We start from the raw sequence: 16044 nt of genomic DNA, 5'->3' as shown, positions 1-16044 counted from the left end.
AACTTTAATAAACATAAATACAAACTGGTTTAAGTTTACATTTACGGTACAGTTTCCTTGACTGGCATACATTATACTGTTGAAGACGGTATTTTATTGTAATGGTGTAATTAACAATATTGCCTATTTAAATATAATAATTAAAACGTGCATGTTGAATTAATATAGTCGTATCCTAATAGAGGAAAGTGACAAAAGAACTTAAAGTTACAATCAAACTTTAAAGAAGATACCGTGGAAACCAATGAATAATATTATCTAGAATCGAAATCTTTGATGTCATCGACAGTTTTGTAGGACAAGAAATATATTAGCATGATTAAAGTCAAGATGCTACTCATTGTTTAAACCCTGGTCATCAGTATACCGACATGCTCTAGCATGTGGTCATATCATGTATGTTAACAATATAAATTGCCAACGACTTCCACTGATACATTCTTGAAACGTTTCGACTTGATCTAAGCATAAAACTTAAAATAACGACGAGTCACAGTTACTAAAACTCGAATGAACTGATCTTGAACATAAACTTGACAAAACAAATTCACCATTTTCAGATCTGTTCATTTAAATTTCTAAAAAAATCCCATAAATTCAGATATTTGTATTACACCTTGAATTAAATAATGATTGGTATTGAAAAAGTAATTCTTCATCATTGTATTGACTATAGTATCTTTCTTCCTTGAAGCCATGGTAAAGATAATGGTTGCATTTGGCCTATTTATTATAAGCCTCGTTGGCCTTACCTATCGAACCGGATACGGCTATGCAGGAGCATATCCAGTAATTGCTGGTTGATATGGTGGGAGAGATATTGGCGGGATCGGTGGAGGCTGATTTGGCGGAGGATATATCGGGGGCGGAATTGGTGGATTGGTGGTATCCTCCAGTTCATATTTCCCTGTAAGTTTATTGCAGGGCATATATATATATATATATATATATATATATATATATATATATATATATATATATATATATATATATATATATATATATATATAGAAAGGCAAAAGAGTCGAATAGACAGACGGAGACAGCTATATAGGGAGATTTAATGTGTTCAATAAAAATAATTACGTAAACCCGATAATTCAATAATTTCATTAAATTGTTACATCAAAATACAATTTATTTTCAGTCCGTCTCTTCATGTTTACATGTGTATTGAAAGGATATTTTTCACACGTAAATGTTACTTGTAATGAACATTCATGATCAGCTGGATGTGCCCTTACTGCTCATTCCGCAATGGATTTTGGCCACACGAGTGCAGTAGAATCCATGCCTTGTAATTAATTATAATTTTAGGTGAACCTAGATTATCTTATAGCAATTACACATATGTATATGGACAGGTAGTTACTCAGCTTCCAATACAAGAAAGATGTATTCCATTAGCTGTCAGTCGTCACCAATATATTTGGCCAATTGACTCACATTTAACTTTCAATTAACCCCTAAAAATCAATTTGTAAAATTAAAGTTAATGTAAAAGTGAGGTGTAAAAACATGTAACTGTGATCTTTTGTACATTAATACGCGTTATTTTCAAAACAGTTCTGAAGTTTTAGAAACAAAAAAAACCCCCACAACAATAATGCACTAATGTCATTGCTTGACTAAGTGGAAATTGATTGAAGCTGTACCTATTTGTAAATTACCATACTGTAATGTTTGTGGTCCTATCATTTAAAAATTATTTCAATATATATATATATATATATATATATATATATATATATATATATATATATATATATATATATATATATATATATATATATATATATATATATATATATTACTTGGCTCATTTCAAAGTAAAGAAGAGAACAAAGACTTTAAAATCGGTAACTGTTGGAACGAGTAGTACCTGTAAAAGATATGTTGTTACGGATAACACTAACCGCGAGCTGTATGTGTTTACATTTTATAGAAATCTGAACTAGTATAAACAACATAAAGAAGGAACATTTCAGAAAGAAATAATATAGACATTGGTATTCATGTAGATGAATTTTTATAATCGTAAGCAAAACGAATAAATAAGTATATAGAATTACTCCTATGATAAAACGAGGATGCCAGAATAATAAATGTAGTCGGGTGTGTGTTTCTTTATCAGTAAACTACACCTTTAATGCGCAGAACTTAAGTTATATGATCTCTGATTGTACGCTGATCACTAAGCTTGGGCTTATCATCATATGAACGAAATATCAATGATAATTTTTTAATTAGGCCAGACTAAATATAAGTGTAAGCGTCTAATTGTGTTACTTGGATACAAAAATACTGGAACTTTTTTGGATGTTGAAAATAGGAATAGTTTCATTAAAAAAAAACAACAAATTTGATGCTTTAGCTGAATAATCCATGCTACTAATTTTCAAATGACTTTTCATTACAGTGATCATCCTCTATAATCGAATATTCCGTTGTGATCATTTAAACTGACTTTTCCTTACAGTGGTATTCCTATGTGATTGATTATTCCATGTAAATTATTTCAATTGTTGTTTCGTTACAGTGATTATCCTCGTCATAATTTTGCCTGTCAATACCAACTTATTCAGGAACACTGGCACAGGACCCCAAAAATAAACTTGTGTATGTATAAGATGAAATATTGTAAATTACTTTAGTTAGTAAGGTTTTCATTTTATACGGCTTGCACTGCATAACTACAGATACATCGATACTGTAACTGTTTGGGGTCCGGCCAATACATTTCCCGGAGGGAAGATGAATCGCAAAGGGCTGTGATTTTCTTTTGAAAAAGAATTTGTTTTATTTTACCTGAATGTAATATATATTTTAAAGTGATTGGATCGTGGGGAGAAGGTGGATCGGAATTTTCTTAATGCAAAAACCCATACATCCCCTTAGTAGTTTTTCGTCGTATCCGTTTTCATTGTTGTTGTTTGCTTTACCTGATTTTGTGTTGTTGCTTGTGTTTTATGTATTTTGTTGTTCGGTTATGCGTGGAGTCTACATTTCAAGCTTTTTATATGGTATTATTACAATACTGTATTAGCGGTCAGGTGGGATAGGATCAAAACATTAATTTCAAAAATAAATCTTACTTCCAACACAACTTTGAAGAACATCACTGGGGATAGAATTTAGAGCCAATTTTATGTATTACTTTACTTCTTTAAGCAATTAAAATTTGAAAAGATGCCGTAGATAACAGGCATAAAGAAACTCAACAGGATGACATAACAACCACAGCCTTATATGTTGACCTATGATTATGAATATTTTAACAATGCATGTCTGACCTGCGTACACACACACACTCACACACACACGTACTGACATACATAGTTCAATTCGGTTTCATGCAATTTAAGCATTGTTATTGTACTAAAGATCGATAATTTGCAATGTACAATGAAAATTAAACTAATAATAGATCCGAAGATAAAGGTTATAAGTGAAGACATGTGTATGCGCCTTGTAATTAAGGTGACAAACATATCTTTCAGTTCACCAGATATGAAATAATTTTAATCAAATAGTCGTAGAGGGCACTCGGGTTTTACTTCGTTTCATATGCTAATTTCGGCACAGCATTTGCAATATCAGGGATATTATTCATGTCAAGTATAATTCAGTTTGAAATACCCGTACTGGTAAACAAAGGCGGTGATTCTTGTGTTATGTGAATATAAACCCTGCATCAGAATGCATGCGGATATAACTCTAAACTGACGAATGAATAAAAATGAACTATCTGTCATACAAAGTATCAAAATATTAATGCTCATATATTTCCTTGTTAATCGTGATGGTAGTAAGACTAATTGTTTCATAAACACATTTATCCCCCGATGAAAACTGACTACTTTCATTTCATCCGCAATATTATAAATCTAAAGCACAAAACAAATCTTCAAAAATTATAGCTACCAGCAAACCTGTTTCCAACATGACTCTTTGCATGTTGCTTTTATGCTAATATAATATATAAGCTTAGCAAGGCGCTACCAGCTGACATAAAGGTTTATTTCTTTCGATTTCGTTTTCGTGCGTAGGTCATACGTTTAGCAATAACCAATACGTGCTTCAGTTAAGTTGGTTACAAATTTCTAATAGCAACATTATAACTTGTACATTTTGGGGTAATTAAAACAGCGTTTAGTTTATCTACTAGACGCATTTTGGGAATAATTTCTCCTTATATTGTCTCTATATACGTTGTTAGACTGGAGATTGGTTTCGAAGTCTGAATTTCATTTAAATGAACAGCGTAAATGCTGATATGCAACACTTTTACTCCTAAGTTCGTGTAATGCATTGTTATCTTTTGTGTAGCGGTAATAATATGGTTATATAATTTTATTTAACGTGCTTACTTAACGTACAATTATATTGTTTCGAACGAGTATAACATCCCAAACAGTGATTTCGTCATCTTGGTCGGGGCGAGTTTTTCTTAGCCGGAGCAGCCCTTGCATCTACATATAGTATTATATCCTTCTTTGTCTAACGTTTTGGTTCTGACACAAAAATAGTGGAGGGGCCATGTAATATAATTCTTCGAAATTTTACTTCATTATTTCATCAGTGGATATTAACCATTTGTTCCATATCCATCGTATATGTATTTATTCAAGTTTAGGGGACTGGATTGGCAATAGATTTTGACATAAGACTTGTTTCTCATATTTCCTGATAATATGTATGGTTAGAGTTAGCTCACATTCATACTATTACATCTTAGTGCATTTTTGTGTATTTTTGCAGCTAAACTGTTTTCTACAGTATATAAAATCAATAACGAAACGAAAAACATATTCTGTCTATGTGTATCTGTCTTTGAAAAATATTATATAAAATAAATGCATATATAAATATTTATATAAATTACTTCCTTTTTTCAGGTTTCAAATTAGACTGTTATTAGGAAACACTTTGAAGCGACTGGACAGTGAAACGGCATGTTCTTCACAACTTTGTGATGAACATTTCCAATGCAATTGATATTGTTCTTTCAAGCTTTGATATGCGTTGGAAATGTTATGATTATTTTAGTTGTAAACATTATTAAATAACGAAAGCAAGCAAATTCGTTTGTTCATTAATATTTTGAACACTTATCAGAATTATCGACAAGGTTTAAGGAATCAGAAGTCTTGATTTCATTCCTTCTTCACAACCAATTGTGACCTCCCTCTCTCTTTCTCTCTGAGAGTGGCTGTGGGTAAACATATTTTGCGCATGGATATCTTTACGGACTAATGATATACATTATCGTTCGATGCTCATCATGCTCCTTATAGACATTAAGCAGATTAATGTTATGGAGTTCTAGGCTCATCATAATCAATATAGTCTTTAAACCGATTAGTGTTATGGAGATCTAGGCTAATCACACTCGGTATAGACATTAAGCCCATTAATATTATAGAGTTCTAGGCTTATCATACTCGGTATAGACATTTAGCCCATTAATATTATGGAGTTCTAGGCTCATCATACTCGGTATAGACATTTTGCCTATTAAGATTATGGAGTTCTAGACTCATCATACTCGGTATAGACATTTAGACCATTACTATTATGGAGTTCTAGACTCATCATACTCGGTATAGACATTTAGACCTTAAATATTATGGAGTTTTGGCTCATCATACTCGGTATAGATATTTAGCCCATTAATATTATGGAGTTCTAGGCTCATCATACTCGGTATAGACATTTAGCCCATTAATAGTATGGAGTTCTAGGCTCATCATACTCGGTATAGACATTTGCCAATTAATGTTATAGAGTTCTAGGCTTATCATACTCGGTATAGACATTTAGCCCATTAATATTATGTAGTTCTAGGCTCATCATGCTCAGTATAGACATTAAGCAATATAATATTATGGAGTTCTAGGCTTATCATACTCGGTATAGACATTAATCCCATTAATGTTATGGAGTTCTAGGCTCATCATGCTTAGTATAAACATTTAATCCCATTAAAGTTATCGAAAACAAATTACCCTTATCTTATTAATCTTGTCCTGACTTTGAATCGATTATTATGGAACCAGTTTGTTTCTTGGATCTTTGAGAACAATTAAACTTTAATGTTCCGTCGTTAGAATTTCTATTAGGGTCTTTTCCGCTCTGTAATGTTAGTGGATCTTTGTATACATCGATCACTTGTAAGCTACATCCACATTAATGATGATCATATTGGTCTGAACAATTATCAACATATGCTCAGCGATCACTATAAAATATTCCCATGTTAAAACTCGAATTGTTTTTTCAAATAGTTATAGACAGACACTCTGCAATCACTTATAATCTGCCCCAGTCATTAGGCTAGATATATTTTCTGAAATAAATATCTATTCTATGTTGTCACTTCACATAACCTTGACGACAGACCTGACAGAATAATGACTGGCATCGTGATGACTTGTAAAATACTCCAATGTTAAAGTAGGCCAACTAATTTTAAATTCTAATCGAAGTATTCACTAAAATCTCTTCTAAATTATTCCTACATTAAAAGTTTTAATCTTTACTTTGATACTTGTTTTCTTGATCTATATAGACACACGCAAACTACTCCCACGTAAATGTTGGTGTTATTTGTTTGAATTAAGTATCAGTAGATATGCTGTGAATACTGGTAAATGTTGGTGTTATTTTTTAAATAGGTATCAGTATATATTCTGTGATTACTGGTTAATACTGACAGGTTAATACTGGTCATTTTTAATGCAATTATGTCCAAAACATCATTTTGTAGCAATTACACTCTATGCAAGTTAAATCCAAATCAATTATTTGTCTAGATATGATGCATTGTTTTATTTAATTGTACGTCTAAATATAAAAATATCTCTTTCCAAAAATTTTGAACACAAATACTAGGAAACACACACACACACACACACACACACACACACACACACAAACAAACGTACACAAACACCAAATAGGCAACAAGAAAAGGTCTTTCATTAGACAACAATAGAAGACATATACACAAACACAAATTCCAGCGAAGAGTCACGGGTAGAACAGTAAGTATGTGCATCATGGAACACTGCAGCAAAACTATCCAGCAAAACAAAAATATCAAAACCAAAGAAAATAACTGTATGAAGATTAGGTGCTGCATGTCCAGTATCAGAGTATATGCATATAGTTAAAGGTGACAAAGATGCAATGCTTTCAGTGTTATCTACAATGGCCATAACGCTGTAATAGTTTTCTACTAAATAACTTCCTTTCAGCTGGGTCACCTCTGAACCTCATCTTTAGATGTGCAATGTATCTGGCTTTTATGATTACTGTCAGGGATAAATTATTAGTTACATGGGGATGAATATGAACTATGATATTAACTTAATTGGGATGAGTATGTTTATTTTTGTTGACCACGTTCAATATCAGAGTTGACTTTATCGATATCCTTTGAGCGGGGTGACATGAGTGTCCTCACCGACATTGCATTGTTTCCGATATGACGTTCAGACAGAATTCTGATTTTTTTCATAGCAATTTTATTACTAAATTGAAAATAATTTGAAAGAAGAGTATTTCAGGAGAGATTTTCAATGAACGCCTGATTAATTAAAAGTGCGGTACTCATTATACTCGCTAGATACGTATATATTTGAAGGAAAGCTCAACATCACATTTGTACATCCACCTATTTTATAAGCACACAAACAAAATAATGTTCCCTTAGATTCTAAAAATGAGACCGTCTTAACGTATGCCGTTGATACGATCATTAAATATTAGAACAGCTATGGGTTAATTTATCTAGTCTGCTTTTGGGTATTCCTCAAGAGAAACTTGTCAAGGTTAATCATGATTGCAACATAACTGCTGCAGAATACAAAATGGGCTTTTGAGAAATTGTTCCAAAAACAACTTTTTCCCTTCCCTTTGCGAGAATATGATTTTCCACTAAAAATGGAAAAGTTGCAAAAATCAAGACAGTACTTCCACTGCAAATTCCAAAATATACAGACCTGCATACTCAAATCTACTTACGGTTCCACCAAGACAAGATTAGATGTTTTATATACATGTGCTATACATGGTATATGAACAAGGTAAGCTGGACAAAATATATCATGCAAAAAACGAATTCGTCCCAAATGACACAATATTTGAATGTGTTAACGAGCATATAAAAATAAATCCATACAGATTTTCGCGGCACAGTCAGATCTGCTACCATATGATGTGCGTTTTAAATGTAGTTTATTTGAATTGATATGATAAATGTTACCTTACCCATTGTAGCGAAACGTGAGAAAAGTTGCCGACAAGAGATGTTAAGCCATACTATAAGTTTCCATGCGTAAATTCCTGGCACACATAGGGGAAATAATGTATTGAACCAATATGTAAGGTATGTTGATCCCAGTTTAGGATAAGAAAATGTTTTCTCAAATGAGACATTATCAGATAAAACAGTCTGTCAACAGGTCCCCTGTCGTTCATCGTTGCAGTCAGTGGAGTAAAATAGCGTTAGATTCGACTGATGAGAGGACATTGCCCCTACCAAATTTGAGAATTTGCTCACATGACAGACAACTTTGCTGTCAATAGATTCGTCCATACTAAAGTTTCCTATATGCATATTCCTCTCACACACAAAGTTACTACGTGGAAAAGATGACAATAATATTCAGTTTTAACATATCTATTCTATACAACTTTGCACCTTTCTCTGCTCTAGCAAATTCCTTGGGATAGTTTTAATGTCTCTCTCTAATATTATCAATTTGGCATGATACAGGTTAGAGCACTTCAGCAAATAAATTATCATTTAATGATGCAGCAGCAGAGAGGGTGAACAGACAACTTGCTTTAATTCCATTCACAAAAACAATTATTCTTTCGAAGAAAATGCAGAAAAACAAAATAAACGTAATAACGTCAAACCGAAGCCGCAAAACAAAACCGAGACTTTCTTTAACTTGGTTAGTTTATTGTATCACTTTATCATTGCCGTTCGTGCTTTCCGAAATTAGTAAATGTTTTGTTTCCCCACCTGGATACTCATTTGTAGTCGCAACCTCTCTGCTGCTATATTGTGTGTGTAATTAAATCATCGTTATATCATTCTCTCAACCAAAGATTTTATCTAGACCTATACGATATCGTGACCGAGAATTATGAAATCTGATTGTGATAAATCCGTGTGTGGTAGATTGTGCTTTTGAAAAGAAGTTTTTGAACTTAGTCATGTTCATATGCCCTGATCACCAGGTCTGATGAATATTTCGCAGAGTATATATATCGACTCCATTAAACACAACTATACTATCACAATTATCTCTGATCACTTTAGGTATTTGTATATATCGCTGATTAACATATATAACATCGGTGTTTTGTGTCTTCCTCGAGAAAATATCCGAGCTGGACTTAATTGATTGTCTATCATCACATCATCCTATACTATGAGATTATTAATAAATCCATCGACGTCATCAACACACGGGGCTTCTCCAATATTGGTGATAAAATCAATTATATCATTGCCGTCCTCATCCAACAACTTTGCGTTTTCATTGAAATATTTAAGTACAATGTAACATCTCTGGTCATATACAAATGGTGTTACTAAACATAATTTATCCCATTTGATCCATCTCATTATCAGATTAAGTAATAATTGTGTCTTATCAGACACAGATTGACCTATGACAATTGCTCTGATATTGTTGTTCTAGGGTTTAACGCCATTTTTCAGGACAAGATAGGCTATACGTGGCGGCCATTATAACTGGTGGACGAAGAACTCTGGAAACCCAGGGAAGAACCACCGACCCACGAGAAGCTACTGGCAGGCTTTCCCACATACCCACGCTAGCCAAGCCTTGGACTCGAACCCACGCAGAAATAGGTGAGATGGCAGTGATCCGGAACGGTGAGCGCTTTAGACCACACGGCCGCTCGGGGCCCGTGCTCTGATATTCTTTGGTAACGCTGGCTGATGCTTCACTGGTTCCTTTCGTGACGCTGTGAAATCAGTGATATCGATGTTATACAAATATGATAAATAATATGAATCTATATTGTTTGATGCAGACCATTCACCCCCATAAGTGTATTAACAACAATAATAACAGAAAATAGCAAACAATAATAAACGCACACTCACGAGTAAATATGTCAAATGTGGTACAAAAAATAAATTTATTTCAAATAATAAAATCGGTGGTGATATCGATGCTTTACTGGGAAAAATACCAGAAGCTCCATGGGTTAAATGCCAGGAGTAAAAACAACTTCCTGGATACAATTATTGCCGTACTGGAACCCGACTTGATATACGACTTGACTAGCGAGATTAATCAAAATCTGGAGAGTATTCAAAAAACGCTATTGAACAAGCATGTCACGTTCATGGTGTAAAGTATAAAAGTAAGGATTTATAACAACGACATATTGCAGATGTGAAGTTGATTCACTCATAAAATTTCTTCTAAAAAATTCTCTCAGAGAAAAACTTGCCGACTTCATAGTAAAACTACGATGAAAGATGAACTAGTGCTGAGGGTGGTAATTAGTCATTAGATTATTAAAAAATGGAATCGATTTATTATATCCCAAGAGGATATTGGAGGGATAAAGCAGCGATTAGTAAACTTGCTGAAGCAACAAATGGTACACGTTCTGTTCCTGCAAATTGGTTAGCACGACAGTCAACATTGGAAATGTAACTACCACCACCTAACAGAATAAGTACGCACATTTTGATGTCAGAACACCTTATGAAGTTATTCAAGAAGACGTTTTATTTTTACCGCCTGATAATATTAAAATTGGTAGACGTGAAATGAGTTCTCACTGCCGTTGACGATGGAAGTATATATAAAGAAGCAGAACTATTATCCACTAAAACAGCAGCTAAAGTTGTATCTGCTTTAAACAAATTTATCAACGAGGGCCGATGCGATGGCCACTGTTACAGTGATTTGTAAAACATCCCATCAACATCAGTTACGAGACATCATGTACTGTCACCTGAAAAGACCGGTTGATTTTGTTAATAGAACTTATGCTTATCTAGTGTTTGGTGTTGATGGGAAGAAAAATAATTAATCTCTTAAATTTATATAGATGTGGTATCACGGAGTAATCGAAGACGGTCATGTGATCGACTATATTGAATGAAAAATGAAAAATAATTATTGAAATAATTTATGAGCTATTACACAATGTTCCGAATTGCAAATTTGGAAATACTGGAAAATATAAAACAATTGCACAAATGGTGGTTAAATCCGTAAACACAGAAACTGATGAAGAATACCATTTCAATCGATGAACGCAGCAGGCAATATTTTGTTATTTACCCGTGTTCGGTAGAACTTGTCGCAGATAATAGATATAAATTTTCGTTTTCGAAGAAACTTAAGTAAAAATTAACATTTCAGTATTGTGAATGGAGACAACTCTGTGAAGAAAAGATCTCTGCGGTAGAATAATTATTTAATTATCCCGCTTGTCACTGCGTAATATCTATATGACTATTTAAGATCATTTATTTTTTGTGTAATCGTAACCATTATATACATTAATCTCAATGTATATATTACTGAAGTGGTATGATCTTGTTATAGTTCAAATTAATTGAAGGATACTTTGTAAACCTTTGGCTTCGTCTCCGATAAATTCAGAAAATCAACTATTAATTCCTGCTTGTGTAACACAGTAGTTATTTTTAGTACAATAGGTAAGGGTGTATACATATCTACATGTAACTTAACCCTAACAAAGTCAAAGGCAGAAATATATTTGCTAATTATTTTAATACATTGTGTTCTGACAATAAGAAATAAATCAACGCTGTAACATTACTCGGTATAATAATACTCATTTGTAGGATATCCAGCATAGATATCTTCATAATGATTCCTGAAATATATATCAGCAAGGTTGGTGTGTAGCGCAGTGCAGATTCTCATACTCGAGCTTTGGCGTTTCAATCGCGTGACTGACAAAATGTAGACGGTGGCTATTATTTCGCACTTTTCATTAAAAAAGTGGGGTTTCCAGCCTAAAGGAATTCATGTCCGCCTCCTTCTCACCACGTCGAACAACGTGGTGAGTGCGTGTTGCACTCTCCCAAGGGTTTGATATTGGGGTGTGTGTGTGTGAAATTGAAAGGCCTAGACAACCCTCTAAATTCTGTTTCGTTTACGGATTCGCTTGTGGGCTGAGTGTCTATACAAGAAATTGTGGAGAAAAAAAACCGTAGCGTGATGTTAGCTATCAATCTCACTGAAGGGTACCCAAAACAAAAACATTCAGAAATAATGTCAGCCAAAAAGAAAGGTCTACCGGGCTGCTAAGATGACCATAAGAAAGGTCTCATCAATGGACCCTATACAAGGTACAAAGGCCAATGAAGGGCCCCAATGAACGATAACCGTTTATAATTATACGGCTTATTTTTTTGTTAAAAAATACATTTTAAATATATATTTATTATATAATGAACTACGAAAATATTGATACTATTGTTTCTGCAACTAAAAATTATGACACTATGGTATAAAAATATGTGATGAAAAAAATTTATTTGCGATTTGAATCATTACAGCAAAGAAAATTTAAGGATAGATATACACTACCAGCAGAATATAGGTTTATTAAGCTCATTCAACAAGCTATTTTCCAATCCTGGTTACGGTCGAAGATACCGAAGTTGAAACATTCGTATCTTTCTCTCAGGTGTAATAACAAAACTTAGATCAGAATTATCTCACGAATACGAAACAAAAAATTATTAACACGTGAGGCAGTTGAGAAAGATTATATCTGATCGTGAAAATGACAGTAGCGTCAGTATTTTGGAAAGCAAAGTTATGACGTCGGGCATTTTAACTTTGGTGTAAATGATGGTGAAAATGAAAAGAATGACAAGATTTATTTTTGATAATAATATTTTTTTCTGATAATACTTATCCTGTTTCAAATATTTTCTGATAATAATATTTATTTATTTTAATTCTTATAATAATATTTATTCTCATTCAGACTTAATTTTGATTTATTTATCCTTATTCAGATTATAATATTTATTCCGATAATATTTTTACTGATTTAAATTTACTTTTGATAATGAGACTTCCAGATAATATTTTATTTTTAAATTCTGATAAATATAATTATTCAAATTATACCACTTTTTTTGTTCTGATAATAATGATTATTCGGGTTATAATATTTATTTCGATCCTGAAAATATCAGTTTTGTTTCTGATAATAATATATATTAATGAAGCAGATTTACTTATAAAAATCTATGAATCTGATGAAATTTAGTCACAATTAATCTTTTTTCATTGAATTTAGTCTTTCTGGTAGAAAATCCGTCAAACTGCTGATTTTCGAAGGGTCAAACCCCATGCAGTTTTTTAATTGTTGTTCATGATTTGTTGATAAATTCTCACGAAACGCAGTCTGAAGTAATATTTTTTTTTCTGATTCTGATCAAGTTTTGTGTAAAGAAAATGTACAAAGTTAACAAAGTTAATAATAAATCCTGAAATCATTTAAAGAACTGCATGAGTTTTTACCTTTCAAGAATCAGCAATTTGACGAATTTGCAAAGATCATTCGATAATAATGTTAAAAGTGATAATAATAATAATAATAATGATGATATTAATAAGAAGAAGAGGAAGGAGAAGAATAAGAATATTTAATATTTATTCTGATAATAATATGTATTTTGGTAATAACATTTAGTATGTAATTTCTGTTTTTAGAAGGGTTTGTATTATTTTAAGTAGCATATACCCCGTAGGACTATACAATCATTCCTATAATTATTACTTTAAGTATCATATACCCCAACAAATTATAAAATCTGAATGATTTTAACAATTTTGAGTACCATATACCCCATGAATTTGAGAATCTGTGAAGAATAATATTCTAATATTTATTCTGATAATACTAAATACATTGATAATAATATTTATTCTGACAATAATATTTTTTGATATTAAGATCTATTTGATAATAATATTTGTTTTGATAATAATATTTATTTTGGTAATAATACTTGTTTCATTCAGATAATGATATTTATTAAGATACTTTTATTCAGATATTAATATTTATCATGAAAAAATATTTATTCTGATAATAATATTCAGTCTGATAATAATATCTGTTATTCTGATAATAATATTTATTTTGATAATAATATTTATTCAGATATTAAAATTTATTCTGATAATAATATTTATACTGTTAATAATATTTATTATCAGTTTTGTTTTTAGCAAGATTTTAGAAACTTTTGGTACCATAAACCCCATCAAAGTATACAATCTGTCTGATTTTCATGATTTTAAGTACCATATACCCATCAAATTATAAAATCTGACTGAATTTTATGATTTTACGTAGCATTTGCCCAAAATCTTGACAAGAATCAGTAAATTATTTTAAAAAATTATACTTTATTTAATTGTCCCTTTAGGAGATTAAGACTGAAGCTATGATTATTATTTGTTAGTAGGTTTGAATTGTATCCTTGATAATAGCGGTTTATGACATGACAAATAGACCAGATTTTTATGCTCTTGTACAATTAAGTATCCAGGAGGTACTTGAGGCAAAAATGTATATAAAATTTATCCTTATTTAGCTTGTCTAGATTTTTCAAGAGCTGTTTTACAACTGCCCTGAATTGCATCACATATAAGATTAATTGCAATCGTTGAAGTTAAATTAACAATTCCTGCGGAAATTTGACGCCTCTACCGTGCGGATCATTGTAATGTTTGAGAATATTTGCTAGTGGGGTTATTTTTCTAAATGACTCATTCATTTTAGGAAAATATTCTTTGAAAAGATCAGTGAGCAATTTTTTAGTTCGTCGGTTTCAAATCCTGGCAGTACAAATGTTGGTAATTGTCCTTTAGTTATTTTCTAATGGTCGAGAAGTAATTGCCTAAGTATTTTTTCATGTTTTCCTCAACTAACAAGATTTTTTGTTCATCGTGGGAAATTACACCTTCAAAGATAATTGTATTTTTATAATCAATATCTGATATAACTTGGTTTATATGTTGCTTTGTTTCAATAATTTTGTGCTTTACATCGTTGTTGTAATATTGTAAGAGACTGGAAAATATAGTTTGTAGACCACCAATTACTGGTTGATATTTATATTCAATTTTCTCAAGATATTCATTAAAAAAATATTCAGCGATAAATGAAGAAAACGTTTTTTGTTCAATATTATATTTAGTTCTTCCAAAAATATGAAGCTTTTCACCATTAGACCTAGTAAAATAAGTTTTCTTACCGTCAAAATCTGAGTCTAATAAATCCCACTGGTATTTTACTTTATATTCTGGATATTTTATAAATATTTTTTTGTATCCGTAAGAGAATCATTTAACTTTTGTTCTGGTGACCCTGGATAAACAGGCAGACTTTCATCCTTGATTTGTTCGATTTGATAATTGCCTGTGGGTATTGCAACAACTTGCTAATCAGGAGTTCCATCATTTTTATTTGTATTTGCAAATACAAGCGAATTATTTGCTGGCAATCCACCGAATGATTTTCATCTGATATTGCGCCAGCTATTATATACTCGTAATTGTGCTAGCGCTATTTCTATAGCTGGAATTGCAGTTCGAAAGTTAACGCTAAATTCATGATTAGTTGAATGTGCTGATATCATCGTTGTTTTTGAGGGAGTTGTATTAACGACAATCTGCTGCAGCAATTCGTTAGGCGTTGACATTCTTTTTATTATTATTATTATTATTATTATTATTATTATTATTATTATTATTATTATTATGATTATTATTATTATTAATGATAAGAGTAATAACAATAATAATAATAATAATAATAATAATAATAATAATAATAATAATAACAGTAATAATAATAATACTAATAATATTATTATTATTATTATCATTCTTCTTCTTCTTCTTTTTCTTATTATTATTATTATTATTATTATTATTATTATTATTATTATTTAAATCAGACGTAGATTCTATC

This window comes from Sinohyriopsis cumingii, chromosome 6 (assembly GCF_028554795.1).
Source record: "Sinohyriopsis cumingii isolate HCF-2022 chromosome 6, ASM2855479v2, whole genome shotgun sequence".
Lineage (NCBI taxonomy): Eukaryota > Metazoa > Mollusca > Bivalvia > Unionida > Unionidae > Sinohyriopsis > Sinohyriopsis cumingii.
This window is presented reverse-complemented; position numbering follows the sequence as displayed.